This window comes from Tachyglossus aculeatus, chromosome 18 (assembly GCF_015852505.1).
Source record: "Tachyglossus aculeatus isolate mTacAcu1 chromosome 18, mTacAcu1.pri, whole genome shotgun sequence".
NCBI lineage: Eukaryota > Metazoa > Chordata > Mammalia > Monotremata > Tachyglossidae > Tachyglossus > Tachyglossus aculeatus.
The window spans coordinates 20,482,878-20,500,602 of record NC_052083.1 but is presented as its reverse complement, the minus strand read 5'-3'; the positions used below and the strand labels follow the sequence as shown (position 1 = coordinate 20,500,602).

At 48.7% G+C, this 17,725-nt stretch overlaps 1 pseudogene; it reads left to right on the top strand.

Annotated features, from left to right (window-relative positions):
• Positions 1–7,078: 7,078 nt before the first annotated feature.
• Positions 7,079–17,384, top strand: LOC119940028 (annotated as a pseudogene).
• Positions 17,385–17,725: the final 341 nt, after the last annotated feature.

Here is a 17,725-nt window from a genome sequence, read left to right as displayed (position 1 = left end):
CGGTTTGTGCTGCCAGCTCGTTAGCTGCATCCCCTGGCTACAGTCCCTGCTGAGCCGGTCCCCAGGGTCAGTCACTGCGGAAGTAGCATCCTCCCTGGTCCATCTTTACTATAGGATCAGTGAAGCTCATTCTCTCTCCCTCCAAGTCCTGACACCGTTTGCTAACTAGTACTGAGAGTTTCAGGATTTTCCCCTTCCTTCTCTTACCCAATTTCCTTTCCCCTCCTCCCCGGTTGGGACTGTTAGTGGCGAGTTGCCCTGAGCCTCTCTGAGGGTCGGGAGGAGAAAACCTCAGGAGGCAAGTCCACCCTATTTCAGTCAGTAAATCAAACAATAACTCCCGCCCAACCCACGATCCCTCCTTCGTCAGGACTTCTCCCTGGGACGCTGACTCTCCCTGCTCATTGTCTCAGACTTTAAGAAAGGAGAAGGCCAGGAACTCTCACTACTGCATTTCATATTATTATTCTTTTTTATTATTATCATCAATAATAACAATAATATATTCATTAAGCTATTACTATGCTCTGAGCACGGGGGGAGATACAAGAGAATCTTATCAGACCCACTCCCTGACTTTCCCCGTGGGTAAATTCAGGCAACATTCCTCATCACCCCTCAGAGTTGGCCTTCCACCCTTGGGGCAACCAACACATGTCTTCCATCTTCTCGCAGTATATATCATAGAGATATTACAGGAATTATGATAATAATAATGGTACTTGTTAAGTTCTTACTATGTGTCAAGCATTGTTCTAAATGCTTGGATAGATACAAGTTAATCATGTTGAACACAATCACTGTGCCACATAGGGCTCACAGTCTTATCCCAATTTTTTTACAGATGAGGTTACTGAGGCACAGAGAAGTTAAGTGACTTGCTCCATGTCACCCAGCAGACAAGTGGCAGATTAATACCTATGCAGATACACAGCCACTAGTCCAATGGAGAAAGCACAGGACTGGACTTCAAAAGAACCGAGTTCTTGTCCCAGTTCTCCTTGCCTTGGCTTCATCACTTGACATCTCTGGAATTCACTTTTCTAATATGTAAAATGGATCATTCATTCATTCATTCAATCGTATTGATTGAGCGCTTACTGTGTGCAGAGCACTGTACTAAGCGCTTGGGAAGTACAAATTGGTAACATATAGAGACGGTCCCTACCCAATAGCGGGCTTACAGTCTAGAAAGGGATCAGATCTCTGTTCTCTCTCCTTCTTTCACTGTGAGTCCTGTGTTACGGCAGGAACTGTGTTGGACATGATTATCTACCTTAGCAATTAGCCCAGTGCTTAGCATTCACTCTACATTTAAGAAATTTATTATAATAATTACCTTTCAATCTTTCTATCACAATCTGCATTTTTGAGCTTTTACTGGATGCCTAGAGCTTGGTCCTGGGTGCTGGGGAGCCCAGGAGAAAAACAGAGCATGTTTTAGGTGAATCAACTCCAATTCCATTCTTCTCTTCTTTCTTTTCCCGCTCACCCACCTCTTCCCCAAGTCTCATTCATCCTCATTTCCCATATCCACCCGCCGTAGTGCTCACAGTCTGAAATGGAGAGAGGGAGGGTAGGGCTGTATTCCCCAAAGCACTCAGTACAATGTTTTACAAGCAATAGGAGCTCAAATAATACTGTTGATAAATTGGTTGAGGTGGATTAAAGATAACATAAGGTATTTTTCTGATGTCTGCCTTCCCTTTTAGAGTGTAAGCCTCTTTTGGGCATGTCCCTTTGCTGTTACTGTACTTCCCCAAGTGCTTAGTAGGGAGCATTACAGTAGGTGTCAAATGAATACTATTACAACAACTACTACTATTACTACTACTACTACCACTACTACTACTACTACTACTACTACTACTACTACTACTACTACTACTACTACTATTACCACTATTCTTACTAATGCTGACCTGAATATGCTCTCACATTTGGAAAAAATAGGTGGAGGGTTTGGGGCGAAAGGTTTGAGTAGGATAGATGGAAAGGGGCAGGTAGGTTAGCTGGAGGGGTTAGTTGGAGGCAGGTAGGGCCAGAGAGACGGGAGATGTGGGAGAGGTCTAACCAAGCGCATCTCTCCTGCTTCAAGGTCAGAGGCTTGCCCCAGGACCAGTCGCTTTCCCGGATGGACTCCCCAGGGTAGGGGTTGGGAGCAGCAGGGATTGACATCACTCCATTTCGGAGCCAGGATTGGCTCTGGCCCCAGTCGGAGTTTTGGGGCCTCCCAGAAATGCTGCATCAGCCTCTGCCTTCTCTCTGGAGACTGCTCCGAAGTTCCTACCACAGCCGACTGCTTTAGAGAGGCATCAGCGGCTGCCCGCAGAGACCTGCTCCATGGGCCCCTAGTGTGGTCCATTGCTCCCTGCATTTCCATAGAGATCGAGAGAGAGAATCCCACTCTGACCTAGGGGAGGATCTGCCGAGAGGACATCATTCCCCTGAAACGCCTCTCCAGAAAGCCCAGAACCACCTCGGGGCCAATTCCTTCGCTTCCACAAATGTTCATCTGCATATAGACAGGCTTGCCTGCTCAGAGCTTTGGGTCCAGACCTAGTCTTAGGAAGGGGCCGGCTCTGGATCCGGTTGGGGAAAGCATGCTGGTGTCTGGGTTCTTGCTCCTTGGCTTCTAATAGCAACCAGGAGACTCAGGATGGTCAGAATGGCTTCCCTTAGTCACCCGTCCCGACCCCCGGTAATCCAACCAGAGTCCCACCCCACTACTCATGTTCTGAACAGTTAGAAACGTGAGTACCTCCTCCTATTCACCCTTGTCACCCCCTTCGATCCAGTCAGGAACTTGGGGTGAATCTCCCCCTAGGAGGAGGAGCTGAGGACAGAAGAATGGTTAGGAGGCTTGTCTTTTCCCGGAGTACCAGGAGATGGTCAGCAGGTATTGAAATAGCTCCTGGCCCTCAGGCAGATCCGTGGAGCCCTCAATAGAGAAAAGATCCAGGGCTGACCCCGCAAACTGGGTGTAAGCCCCGGATCACAGAGCCCAAGAAATGGTGATGGTGACCAGGTGCTGGTGAGATGAGGAAGAGGAGGGGTTGGGGTAAGAATAGTCGGGATGAAGGTGGGGATAACGGGGTTGATGGTGAGGTTACTGAATGATGACGAAATGATGGTAAGGATAATGTGATGGTGAAGATAGATAATGGGTGATGAACAATGGAGGTGATGGAGATAATGGTAGGGATGATGGTAAGAATGACGGGGATGGGAGGGAGATGATGGTGGGGATGATGGGGATGACGGTAGGAATGATCGAGATGAGTTGGGAGATTAAAAGAAATTATGGTACTTGTTAAGCGCCTACTATGTGCAAGGCACTGTACTAAGCATTGGGGTGAATACAAACAAATTGGGTTGGACGAAGTCCCTTTCCTAGATGGGGCTCACAGGCCTTAATATCTGTTTTGCAGATGAGGTAACTGAGGCATAGAGAAGAGAAGTGACTTGCCAAACGACACATAGCAGACAGGTGAAAGAGCCGGGATTAGAACCCAGCATCTCGTGACTCCCAGGACAGTGCTTCATCCACTAGGCCATGCTGCCTCTGATGGCAAGGTGAGGATGAGGGTGGGGATGATGGGAATAAGGAGGGAGATGATAGTGGGGATGAAGGTGAGGATGACAGTAATAGAGATGAAAATCACAGTTGTGACAGTGAGGTTAAAGAATGATGGGCGAATGGATGGTAGGTATCCCTCTTGGTTAAGAGAGAACAGTCAAAGCCCTAGCTAAAGCCGACCCAGGCCTCTGTTGCTCGTTTCTTCACTTAGACTAGATCTTTGAGTAAGCAGAGCCCAACTCGGGGAAACTTCATTTTTTCCTCTAGGGCTTACCATGGCCTGGGAAGTAGTGGAAAGAGCCCGGGTTTGGGAGTCAGAGGTCGTGGGTTCTAATCCCAGCTACGCCACTTGTCTGCTATGTGTCCTTGGGAAAGCCACTTAACTTCTCTGTGCCTCAGATACCTCATCTGTAAAATGGGAAGTAAGACTGTGAGCACCATGAGGGACAATCTGATTACCTTGTATCTACCCCAGAATTTAGAACAGTGCTTGGCACATAGTAAGCGCTTAACAAAGACCATAATTATTTTTGACAGTTATTCAATTTCACCAATCAATCGATCAGTTGATCCAACAATAGTATGGATTGAGCCCGTACTAGGGGTAAAGCATAGGACCAAGTGTTTGAGATAATGCAACAGAATTATTAGGCATAATCTCTGCCCTCAAGTTGTTTGGATCAATCACCTAATGGCACTTAGTGAGCACTTACTGTGTGCAGAGCACTGTACTAATGCTAGGGAGAGTACCGCAGAGTTAGTAGACATGATTTCTGCCCTTGAGGTGTTTATAGTCTGGCTGGGGAGGCTGAACCTGAGATAATTTACAGACAGCAGATAACGATGCAGTTTTGTGATCTTTATATAAGTATTACGGTTGGGATTTGTCTTACCTAAGTGCTTAGCGATTGTGGGTGTACTGAAGAGGCAGTGGTGAGGAATTGGGATGAAGAGAAGAAAGATGAATCTGGGAAATCTTCTTAGAGGAGATGTGATTTCAGAAGGGCTTTGAAGATGAGGAGAGCTAGGTGAAATAGCATGAAGCAGCATGGCCTAATGGATAGATCACTCGCCTGGAAGTCAGAAGGCCTGGTTCTAATCCCGGCTCAACCACTTGTCTGCTGTGTGACCTTGGACAAGTCACTTAACATCTCGGTGCCTTAGATACCTCATCTGCAAAGTGGGAATTAAGACTGTGAGCCCCATGTAGGACAGGGCCTGTGTACTACCCAATTACCATGTATCATCCCCAGTGCTTAGTACAGTGCCTGGCATACAGTAATTACTTAAATACTATATGTTATTATTATTGTTATTGTTGTTATAATTATTAATGATCTGCTGGGTGTGAAGAGGAAGGGAGTTACAGACATGAGGTAAGCAGCAGAAGAGATGAAAACATGCCCAGTGAGTAGGCAGGCTTGAGTGCACTGAAGCACGTGAGCTGGCATGTAGAGGGAAAAGAGAGGGGATAGTTACAGCACTTAGCACTGTGCCCGGCATAAAGTAAGTACCCAACAACTATCACGTGAGCCCCACGTGGGACAACCCGATTACCTTGTAATCATACAAGGTAATACCATCCTCTCTCCCAGACTAACAAAAGCCATAATTATTATTATTATTATTATTGTTACCACAATTACTATTGTTAATTATTATAGGTAGAGGGGAGAGAACTTATGGACTGCCTTAAGGCCAGTGGAAGACTCACTCATGACTCTGGCCACTTCCTGTTGAGAGGACATATCCCTACTCATATTGGGTGAGCTCAGGATGGTTGCACCATGGGACCAAATACTGACCTTCTCCAGTGATCCCTTCTCTCTGGAGTCCCACACCCGGGCTTCAGGAAAGTTTGGAGACAGGCCATCCTTGGAGAAATCCTTGAAAGAGTCCTGAATCTCTGAGGGCCCTTGGAAAAGAGGAGGTGTTTGTGGCTGTAGCCTCAAGGATGTCAGGGACCTGAGACAGAGGGGAATGCGCCAAGAGCCTGGGCCGTGAATGCTGAAGAGAAACAGTATGACCTAGGGAAAGAACCTGGGCTTGAGAGTCAGGAGACCTGGGTTCAAATTCCAGTATTGCATTTCTCTGCTGCGTAATTTTGGTCAGGTTACTTCACTCCTCTGTGCCTAAATTTTCTCATATGTAAAATAGGGATTGGATGCCTCTTCTCCCCGCCATTTTTAGATTGGGAGCCCCGGGAAGGGCAGAGCCTGGGTCCGACCGGATTACCTTGCATCCACGGCAACACGTAGTACAGTGCTTGGAGCATAATAAACGCTTTACATATCTCACAATCGCATTATCATCTCCCCTGGAAGTAGGACCTCTGCCACCTTGGGTATTTGGGTCCATCTCTTAGGACTCAACTCCTGTTTCAGAGCTGAGGCTGTACTTGGTACAACAGCAAACACCTCTCACTTTAGGTCGGTAAAGAAAGGCACTCCAGGACACATCTCTGTCTCTCTCTCTCTCTCTCTGTCTCTCTCTCTCTCTCTCTCTCTCTCTCTGTCTGTCTCTCTCCCCCTCTCTCTCTCTCTCTCTCTCTCTCTCTCTCTGTACACAGGACCTAATAATTAATTATGATGATAATAATTATAATAACAATAATCATTATAATTGTGGTATTTCTTAAGCTCTTCCCTCCCTTCCTCTCTCCCAGGCTCCCCAAACCATCCCTCCTCTCCTTCACCTTCCTAATCCCTACCCCGCTCCCAGATTTTCCCTCTTCATACTGATTTATCTCCTCTCTCCTTCTCAGATTAGGCAGACGACCTGATGGGAAACCAGCCCAGAGTGACTGGGTTCCTCCTCCTGGGGCTGACCGGGGCCCCTAAGTGACAGGCCGTGATATTCTTCTTTCTGTCTGTCACCTATGTGCTGAGCATCACCGGGGACATGACCATCTTCACCCTCACATTGCTGGACTCCCGCTTCCATACCCTCATGTATTTCTTCCTGTGGTGCTTCTCTTTCCTGGAGATCTGCTTCACCTCCTCCTGCATCCCCAGATTCCTGGCCGCCATCGCCACCGGAGACAGAACAATTTCCGTTTCCCACTGCTTCACTCAACTCTTCTTCGTCATCCTCTTAGCAGTGACAGAGTTCTTCCTCTTGATCGCTATGTCCTACGACTGCCATGTAGCCATCTGTCGGCCGCTGCACTACACGACCGTCGTGAGCCAGAGTGTCTGCACGGTACTGCTCTTGGCTAAGCGGGCTCCTGTTCGTCTTTCCCCCTATTACCCTTGGCCTCCAATTGGACTTCTGTGGCTCGATAGACTTTGACCATTACTTCAGTGACATCTCCCCTCTGCTCCTGCTCTCCTGCTCGTACACCGGGTTCCTAGAGCTGATGGTTTTCGTCTTGGCAGTGGGGACACTCTGTTCACCTTGGCGTTAGAGGCCACGTCCTACATTGCCATCGCCCGTGCCATCCTGAGACTACCCTCCGCTCAGCAGAGGAAAAAGGCCTTTTGCACCTGCTCCTCCCATATGGTCGTGGTCTCCATCGCATACGGCAGCTGCATCTTCATTTACATCAAACCGTCCGCCAAGGACAGGGTGGACCTGACCAAAGGGGTGGCCGTGCTGAACATTTCCGTGGCCCCGATGTTGAACCCTTTCATCTACACCCTGCGGAACAAGCAGTTCAAGCAGGCCATCAGGGACCGGGTGCGCCGTGTTTGATTTTCCTCCAGGAGGTGAGGGCTCCTTGGCGATAAAATCCACCAGGGAAATGTGGAGGGGATGCATAGTCTCGACCGCAGAGACTCTGTGCCAGGACATTATCCTAATACTTCATCTGCATTGGATCTCCATCCCTGTGTGTGCCCCCGCACCCGCCTTTCTGGAAATCCCTCCCCTGGCCAGGTTGCCCTGCTACCTCAGCCCTTTGTCTTCATCCACTCCGTGGGGAGTCAAGCCTTTTCATTCTGCACAAGAGAGACATTGAGAGGTTTGTTAAGCGGGTCCGTACCGAAGCCAATAGAAATCCCCAGGTTCACTGTGTTTTTTTTTGCAAATCTCATTCCGTATCAACCTATGTGAGGCCCTGCAGCTGGAGGAGTGAAGTCATTGGTCATTATGGTCATTGGTTCAGCACGCTTTACTCCCATCCTCTCACACCTCTCTCTCAGTTCCACCCCTTCACTCCCCTCTCTTGGTCCCAATTTCCCAATCCCCAACTCACCCCTAACCTCTCACTCCCCAGCTCACATCAATCCTCAGCATATTTGTGTATGTGTCTATTTTCCTGTGATTTCAGTGATTCAACCTGATTTGGGCAGACAGTCCCATTTGTCCTATTTGTTCAGCTCCCTGGCGGATCTCTTTTTGATTCTTGCTCCAACTCTTTGGAAATCATCTCTACCTTCTCCATTCGAATGGAAACTATTGTAAGGCAGTAACCATGTGACTTTTATCAGCTGTGTTCTTTCAAGCTCTTAGTATAGTGCCTGGGACTCAGTAGGCAGTCGTTATATGACCTTTGATTGATTGATGGATTGCCTAATACTCAGTAAGCACTCAGTGAATACTTCCGAATTGAGAGATGGATTTCTTTGCACTCGGCACCCCACACCCACAGCCCAGACTGCAGGGGCGACAACGCGGCTCGGGTTTCCATTCCCACAGGGCGGGGCTCGACCCAGGCCACGGTATGGAGAGGGACAAAAGGCCACGGCAGCCCAGAGACGCCCCGCGGCAACAGAGGCTACGTACGCGGGACTCCATTGTTGAAGCACTCTGGGAATGACCTTTCTGCCACGGAGCAATAGCCTGAGGTAGGCGACAAATCAAAGGGAAGAAGGACCCACCGCCTACCCGTGTGTCAATCAATGGTACTTATTGAATGTCTACTCTGTGCAGAACAGCGTACCGAGTGCTTCAGAGAGCCCAACAGACCTAGGAGAAACGATCTATCAATCACGTTTATCATTCTCTAGCTCCCTCCTCTCTCTCCTCACGATTACGTAGACACACTCGGGTGAGCTCGTGGGTGAGGAGGACCGTGTGGGATGATAAGGCTAGCAGTGGGATGAAGGGACAGGACAACGGGTAAATGCGATGATAGGGGCTCCTAGATGGGGAAGTGACTTTCTCCTACCTTCTAAGGGAGGACATTGTTAGTGCTAGTGATGAGTTCCACTGAGGAAAGAGGAGAGGCAGGACCCTGGGGATTAAAGCAGAAAATTCCCCAAAAGATGGTGAAGTTCTTTGAATTTAGGGATCATGTCTATTTGTTATGGTACTTGCCTATTATTTGCCAAGCACTGTACTAAGTGTTGGGACAGATACATGGTAATCAGGATGGGCATAGTCCCTGTCCCACCTGGAGAACAAAATCTAAGTAGGAGAGTGTGGGATTCAATACACATTTTTATGGTATTTGTTTAGCGTTTATTATGTGTCAAACACTGTTCTTAGTGCTGTAGTAGATACAAATTAGTTAGTTTGGAACCAATCCCTGTCTCGCCTGGGGTTCAGCCTAAGCAACAGGGAGCATAGGAGAACTGTGCCACAGAGAAGATAAGTGGCTTGCCCATGGTCACGCAGTAGGCACGTGGCAGACCCAAGGTTAGTAACCAGGTTCTCTGATTCCCAGGTCCGGGAACTTTTCCACTAGGCCATGCTGCTTCCCAGCTAATGTTTCCATTATCATCTACCAAGCTCTCAGTACAGTACTGGGCCCCGAGTGGAAGCTCAGGAAATATGATTGATGGAGTAAATGGAGAGTAAGTTCCATTCCCAAATAGCCTTATACATCAACCACTTCTGGGCCCAGAAACCATTTGTAGAAGGAAGATTCCCCCGGCTCTATCTTGCTTACTCTTCTCTTGGTCTTCACTCCTTTACTAATCTCCCTCTTCCTTCTTTGTTGCCTTGATTTATTCCCTTTATTCACCACGCCCGCGCCACAGAACCTATGTAAATATCTATAATTTCATTTATTGATATTGATGTCTGTCTCCCTCTCTTGACTTGTAAGTTCGTTGTGGACAGGGAATGTGTCTGTTATATTGTTATATTGGTCTCTCCCAAGCGCTCAATACAGTGCTGTGCACACAGTAAGCACTTAATAAAATGATTGTCTGATTGACGGACTTGTTCACCTGGACTGGGAATTAATCGTTTAGAATGGTTGCAGGTTGGTGCCATCCCTTTTCCCCCCACCACACATACACACCCTCTGAATGGGGCCTCAGTCCGGGTATCAAATGTTCACAGCCAGAGCCACCAAAGCGTATACCATTCATTAGGGTATCCCGACCATACCCTGGGGAGACTTTCATTGTTCTCACAGTTGGTCCCCTTGTACATGCCAGAAACCAAATAGAATAAAACCCACACTCTTGCTCCTGCATTAGGTAAAGTAGCCCATCTCCAGCTCAAAGGTTCCAGAGTGACTCCCCTGCAATGAGCAGAGAAAAATCCTGATGCCTTCCTTCCACGCACTTTGGCCTCGTGTTGATTTGATGGGGTCGCGTGTACAATGGTGATGGGAGGGAAAAACGAGCATCGTTTGGAGAGGTGCGTGAAAGCCCGGAACAGGGGAATAGGTGGGAAATTCCACACAGGCATGACATTAACTCGGGGTTGCTTCCCTGCCAACTGCAAGATGGGCATGGGAATCGGGGCAGAGTGCTAGGGAAGCGAGAACCCCTCAGGATCACTTTGGTCCGTTCTCTTTCCATTGTGGATTTCAGAGCCTCAATCCATGGACGATTGCATCCACCTTCCCTCAAGTCCTGAGCTCCCAGAGCCTGTGATCCTGTCATGGAGCGCTCCGTTCAGAACTGGTAATTATCAGTAAATAAATTAATCAGTCAATAATGTTTTCTGAGAGCTTATTGCGCACAAAGCACTTCGTGAAGAGCTTGGGAGAGTACAAACAAGTTGGTTGACCCATTTCCTGTTCACAGTGAACTTCCACTATAGAGGAAGTGAGAGACATAAGTATAAATCCAGAAATGATTTAGGAATATATATGCAAGTGCTGTAGTATTGAAGGGAGGTCAATAGCAAGCAAGTACTTAAAAGGTAAAAATCCAAGTGTATAAGCGGTACACAAGGGAAAGGGAATAAAGATGAAGCGTAGCATAGTGGCAAGAATATGTGCTTGTAAATCAGATGTCATCTGTAAAAATGGGGATTAAGACTGTGATCCCCATCTGGGACAACCGGATTACCTTGTATCTACCCCAGCGCTTATTATAGTGCTCAGAACAAAGTAAGCGCTTAACGAATACCATAATTATTATTAAAGGGAAAGAGGGCTTCATCCGGAAAGACCTCTGCGAGAGGCAAATGCAAACACACACACACACACACACACACACACACACACACACACACACACACACGCCAGAACTTAATCCTAATCTGCCCCTTGTCAACCTTATTGGTCCAAGCAGGGTCCCCTTGATCCAGGAACGCTCCCCGATGGCTGGCTAGTATATGAGTACCTCACCTGCAACATGCATCCAGATCCTCTAATCTTCAGAGGCAGTTTTGTCTAATGGAAAATGCACGTCCTGGATGTCAGAGGAGTTTGGTTCTCATCCATCCTCCGCCACTTACCTGCTAGGTGTCCTTTGACCAGTCACTTACTTTCTCAATGCTTCAGTTCCCTCATCTTCAAAATGGGGATTCAATTATTGGTCTCTCTCCTATTTAGATTGTGAACCTAGAGTGAGATCTGATTACCTTGTTTATTACTCACCTAGGGCAGACATCCCGGACCTGTCTCCTGAGGGACATCTCCCTTTTCTGGAAGCACCTCCAGGGAATGACGGCCATGAGCACCTTAACATTCACTGGGTCTTATGCTCATGATCCCAAATACTCTTCCTCCTTCAAGGTTCCTGACAATCTCAGTTATCCAGGCATTGACGGTTGATGGGTTGGGGGCAGGTATTCATGTGAAACCTTGACATTCATGGGCTTGGGAAAAGATCAATTTTCCTCCCTATCTCATGTACAAAAGGCATTCACGGGCTCATGCTCCAGGAGGCAATCTGCACCCATTCTCAACAATCAGGTATATATGCTATACAAATTATCATTTTGACCATGCTGTTGGTTACTATGCTATTGGTTCTATGGCCACCCCATTAGAATGGAAGCTCCTTGTGGGCAGGGAATCGTTGTGGTGTACTTTCCTGAGCTATTAGAGCCTTACCCGCCCAAATGGGTGCCTATTATGTTGCCGTCGTATACGTCCCAAGCCCTTAATACAGTGCTGTGCACACAGGAAGTGCTCAATAAAAAAGATTGAATGAATTAAAAGTAATCTCTACTCCAACCGTCACCCAGGTTTTTGGGGATGGAGTTTAAGGGTCACAGCTGGGACAGCACACTTCCGTTGTCACGTGGGGAGGTGTCTGCCAACAACCCATGAAGTAATCTCAAGGACTGGGTTGTGAGCCTGCAACGCCCGCCGTCTCCCACAGCCGGAGCTGTTCCTGTCCACCTCATCTAGTGGGATAGGAGTCACAGCCTTCTGTCCGCCCCCAGTGTGCTGGATTGATAGCCCTCTGGTGTTATCCAAAAGGAGTCACAGGTCGGCCACGAGGAATCACACGCAAGTGACTGAATTCATCCTCCTAGGGCTCACGGACGACCCGGACTTGCAAGTGGTGATTTTTCTCTACATGTTTGCCTCTTACATAGTGAGTGTCACCGGAAACCTTTCATCGTCATCGTCACCCTGCTGAACTCCCGCCTCCACACTCCCATGTACTTCTTCCTGCACTGCTTCTCCTTCCTGGAGATCTGTGTCATCTCCGCCTGCATTCCCAGATTTCTGGCTACCATTATCACCGGGGATAGGACGATTTCCTACAACTGCTGTGTAACTCAGCTATATTTCGCCATCCTATTGGTTGTGACCGAGTTCTTCCTCCTGGTTTCCATGCCTACGACCGCTGTGTTGCCATCTGCCGGCCGCTGCACTACATGACCGTCATGAGACAGGGAATCAACACCCTACTTGTCCTCTGCTCCTGGTCAACTGGGTTCCTGTTCACCTTTCCTCCTCTTATCATTGGCCTCCAACTGGACTTCTGTGGCCCGAAAGACATTGACCATTTCTTCTGTGACATCTCCTCTCTGCTCCTGCTCTCCTGCTCTCCTTCTCGGACACCGGGTTCCTAGAGCTGATGGCTTTCATCTTGTCCATGGGGACAGAACTGGTCACCTTGGTGTTAGTGGCTGTGTCCTACACAGCCATTACCCGTGCCATCCTGAGACTGCCCTCTGCTCAGCAGAGGAAAAAGGCCTTTTCCACTTGCTCCTTCCACATGGTCGTGGTCTCCATCACATACGGGAGCTTCATCGTTATGTACATCAAACCGTCTGCCAAGGACAGGGTGGACTTAAACAAGGGGGTGACCGTACTCTACACTTCCGTGGTCCGCATGATGAACCCCTTTATCTACACCCTATGGAACCAACAGGTCAAGCAGGCCATCAAGGACCTGGTGCACCGAGTTTAATTTTCCTCCAAGGGGTGAAGATTCTTCAGCGACGAGATCCCACAGGAAAATCTGGAGGAGATGCAGAGGGTCGACCACAGAGACTCGGTACCTGTACATTAGCCTAATGCTTCATCTGCTGTCTAACAAACAGAAAATGACTGTTCTCCATCCCTCTGTGTGCCCCGGCACCCGCCCTCATGGAAATCCCTCCCCTCGCCAGTTCCACCGCTATCACAGCCCTTTGTCCTCATCCCCTCAGGGGGACGTCAAGCTTTTTCACTCCACGTGAGAGATGTTCTGAGGTTTGTTCAGAGGCTCTGTGCCGAAGCCAATAGAAATCTCCAGGTTCAATGTGATTTTTTTGCAAATCTCCGTTTTATCCGAGCTAAGTGAGGCCTTTTAGCAAGGCGCCCTTTAGCCCTGACTAGCTAGCTTTGCTCTTCCCGCCACCCGTTCCCGCAGCAATTATGTATTTATCTGTAATTTTAGGTATTTATATCGATGTCTGTTTACTTGTACTGATGTATGTCTTCAACCCTCTAGACTCTGAGCTCGTTGTGGGCGGGGATTGTCTCTCTTTATTGCTGTATTATACTTTGCCCAAGCACTTGGTAAACGTTCAATAAATAAAATTGAATGAATGAGTGAATGAGTGAATGAATGAATGAATGAATGAATGAATGAATGAATGAGGATCGACCTCATTGGCCAATGTAGGGAGGGGAAGCCAAAGGCTCACCACCTTTTACTCCCAGCCTCTCACTCTCCTCTCTATCTGCCACCCTGTCTTTCTTCTCTCCCACTCCAACCCTCCCACTTCCCAGACCGCTCTCACCCTCTCACACCCCCTCTCACATGTATCCTCGGCATATATGCATTGTCTCGGTTATACAGTATTTCACTGATTTCATCTGATTTGGGCAAATATTCAAATCTGTCCTTGTTCTGCTCCCTAGCTAATCCCTGTTTTTACTCTGGCTCCCACGATTTAGATATAATCTCATCTTTCTCCTCCATTTCAATGGAAACTACTGGAAAGTAGTATTATAGTGCTTAAGACTCACTAGGCAGTCAATAGATTCCATTTGATTGAGGGATGGATTGCTTAATATTGAGGCTGCCCTCAATATACGCTCGCAGCACTCTGTAATTGATCAACAAATACCATTTCCTTGATTGGTGGATTGCTTTCCACTCAATAGACTCTAAAAAGATACCGTGAGATCAACTGATGAATTGATTTGCACTCAGTAGGTGCTCAGTAAATACCAGAGATGGGTTAAAGGAGTGATGGATTGACTGACCTTGATTGATTAATTCATAGGCCTGGAATCGCAGTTTATATTAGGCGGGATGAGGGTTAGGAGAAGGGCATACTGATCTAAGACCAGAATACCTAGAAGGGGGCTGAGATTTGGGGGAAAGCCGCAGGAAGCATTGGGATCAGGGAAACAGCACCGAATGACAGGTAGGGGGAAGCTGGTTAGTACCTGGTCTGTCATCCTTGTTGTTGTTGCCAGTAATGCTACCAAGTAGAGAGACCGATCCCAGCTAACCTGAGGCCTGGGCAAGGGAGTACGGGCAGCTGTTTCGGGAGGTCCTACAGGAAGGCGCTTGATGGATTGCTCTATTGATTATTGATGTATTGATCAATTAATTAACTGCCGGGTCAGCCCATGACAGTGGACTCCTGCAGGAAAGGCAAGCTCCGAGTGGCCGCAGCAACTCAGCTAGACCCAGGACCAAGAGTCAATCTGGGTCCCCGGGGGGAACACATATTGTCACATGATCTGTAGAGGTAGGCAAGACATTAGTAACCTCCGAGGCGACTCTCCGACGGGGCTCTGGTCATTCTGAGCTTCCGGGAGGCTGAATAGATGGGTCTTTCATAATCTCCAGTCCACAACCACTGATCAGGCATTCTGGGAGGGAGTGGACAAGGAGGCGTACTCCTGGGAGAGTCCCGATTACAAAAGAGAGGTGTTTCAGGGGCTCTCGGTCAGCCCCTGTCTCAGCCCTGACCTGGTAATAATAATAATAATAATAGTAATGGCATTTATTATGTGCTTGCTATGTGCAAATCGCTGTTCTAAGCGCTGGGGAGGTTACAAGGTAATCAGGTTGTTCCACGGGTGGCTCACAGTCTTAATCCCCATTTTACAGATGAGGTAACTGAGGCCCCGAGAAGTTAAGTGACTTGCCCAAAGTCACATAACTGACAATTGGCGGAGCCAGGGTTTGACTCCATGACCTCTGACTCCAAAGCCCATGCTCTTTCCTCTGAGCCACGCTGCTTTTCTAGCACGGAGACCAGCGACACCCATGAGAGAATGATGTGGGGAGCAGAGTATCAGAGGGGCTGAAGGACCGGGATTCTGTCTGGAAACTCTCCCACGCTTTGTTGGGTGAGTTTTGTTTCCCCTGAAAGTGGGAAGAGAGATGCCCTGGGACAAATTATTTTCCATTTCGGGCCAGAACACCCCAGCTATCATTACAGTAGCAGGTGACTCCAGTGCTCCATCCTGCGCAGGGCAGAGAGAAAAGATACCTCACTTCTTTCCCTCGTGGTGGACAGAAATATTTTGGTTTCTTTCTGTTTCCTTCTCAAACAGAGGGAAGGACAGAAAAGTTGGGGAAGGGAGAGCTGAGGAAGGAGAACAGCCCGAGAGCTGGGGAAGGGAGAGCTTTGCTCCTGCACATGAGGTAGACAAGGGAGGACACACAGGGGAAGAAAGGGAGAGAGGCAAGGAGAGAGGAATTGACGGATGCTACTTCTTCCAGAAAGGAGCAACATAGAGAACACAGAGGCAACCGTTAACTCCTATTCAGGGACCTTTAATCCATCACCTTCCCAGGAGGTCTCAGCCCTTGCCCTCCTGTGCAGGTACTGAGCGCGAGCTGTTGACACGAGTAGGGGTTTAACACATCACTAATTGCTGTCGGTCCCATCTTCAAAACATCGCTAAAATCCACCCTTTCCTCTTCTTCCAAACTGCTACAACGATAATCCAATCACTCATCCTATCCCGCCAGGATTACTGCATCAGCCTTCTTTCTGACGTCCCATCCTCTGTATCTCCCCACTTGAGCTCATACTTCACTATGCTGCTGGATCATTTTTCTACAAAAACGTTCATGACATGTCTCCCCAATCTTCAGGAAACTCAAGCGCTTGCACATCCACCACCGCATCCAACAAAAACTCGTCACTATTGGTTTTCAAGCACTCAATCGCCTTGCCCCCTCCTACTTTAGTTTGCTAGTCTCCGCCTACAACCCAGACCACACACGTCGCTTCTCTAATGCCAACCTTATCACTGTGCCTTCATCTCGTCTATCCCGCCCACTTTGATACCTAAGGTCCTGCCTTTCCTCGTGTCTCAGTGGAACTCTTCGCCAACAATATCCTCCCTTAGAAGGTGGGAGAAAGTTATTCACTTTTTAAGTAGCTCCTATCAGCGCCCTCACCCGTCAGCCTATCCCTTCCTCCCACTACCAGTCTCTTCATTTCACCAGGTCCTCCTCACCCATGGTGTCACCGGAGTCTGTCTATTTAATGATGAGGAAAGAGACGCAGGGAGATAGAGAATGATAAAGATGTCAGATGGTATCCCCTAGTTCTGTTGGGCTCTCCGAAGCACTCAGTGCACTGTACTGTTTACGGTGGTTTTCAATAAGTACCCTTGAATGACTCATGGTAGGCTGTGTCTCCTTCCCCTCGTTTTGTCGTCTTCCTCAGGCTCTGGCTCAGTGTCACAGAGCAGATCCCCTGGGTGCTTCCACAAGGCAGTCCCGCGCGTGGAGCCTCTGTTGCCTGGGGATGTCTCCGGGCTGCAGTGGTCTTTTTCCCCCGCTCCAAATCGTGACATGGGTTGAGGACTACGGTGTGGGGAGGGAAATCCGAGCCTCGTCTCCACTCCTGTGGTCTGAGGTGTGGGACCTGCAGCACCTAGAGGGGGTGCCAAGCTGCCACAACAGTGGACCTCTCACCGCCCCTCCCATCCCGCTCTCCCTTCTCCCCTACTGCATACCTAGAGAGTCTGATCTGCCGCTGCTTTGGAGCCTCATCCCCATCTGCAGGAGGTTCAGTGGCCGAACGCGGCTCTCCCGCAACCCCCAACCCAGGCCTCAGGCCCAGACTGTACTGTCGAACGGGCTCCAGCAACCCGGAAACGCGGCCCCCTTCACACGCACACACACTCTGACCCTAGACGCTCTCACTAGCCCCCAGTCCTGTCCTGGAGTTCAGCCTGCAACGGCTCCTGGAGCCGCTTCAGCTGCAGGATAACTTCAATCCCTGCTCCATTGCACTTTGGGATTGACCCTAGCATTCTGTGGTTGCCTAACGCCTTGGTATTTGGGGCTCTAACATGGCGGATCGGGCAACGAGGTGGAGATCAATCGCCACCGATATCATTCCCACATCCTACCTCTGGCTTGGAATGCCCTCACTCTTCATATCCGACAGTCGATTACCCCGCCCCCGATCCGGCGCCCCAACCACCTTCGAAGCCTTATTGAAGACACATCTTCTCTTTAGGAATGGGTCAGGGCGCTGATAGGGGCTCTAGGAAAGACGAATAACGTTCTCCCACCTCTCCGAGGGAAGACAGAGTTCCAGTAGGACAAGGAAGAGAGGCAGGACCCTGAGGCCCAAATCAGG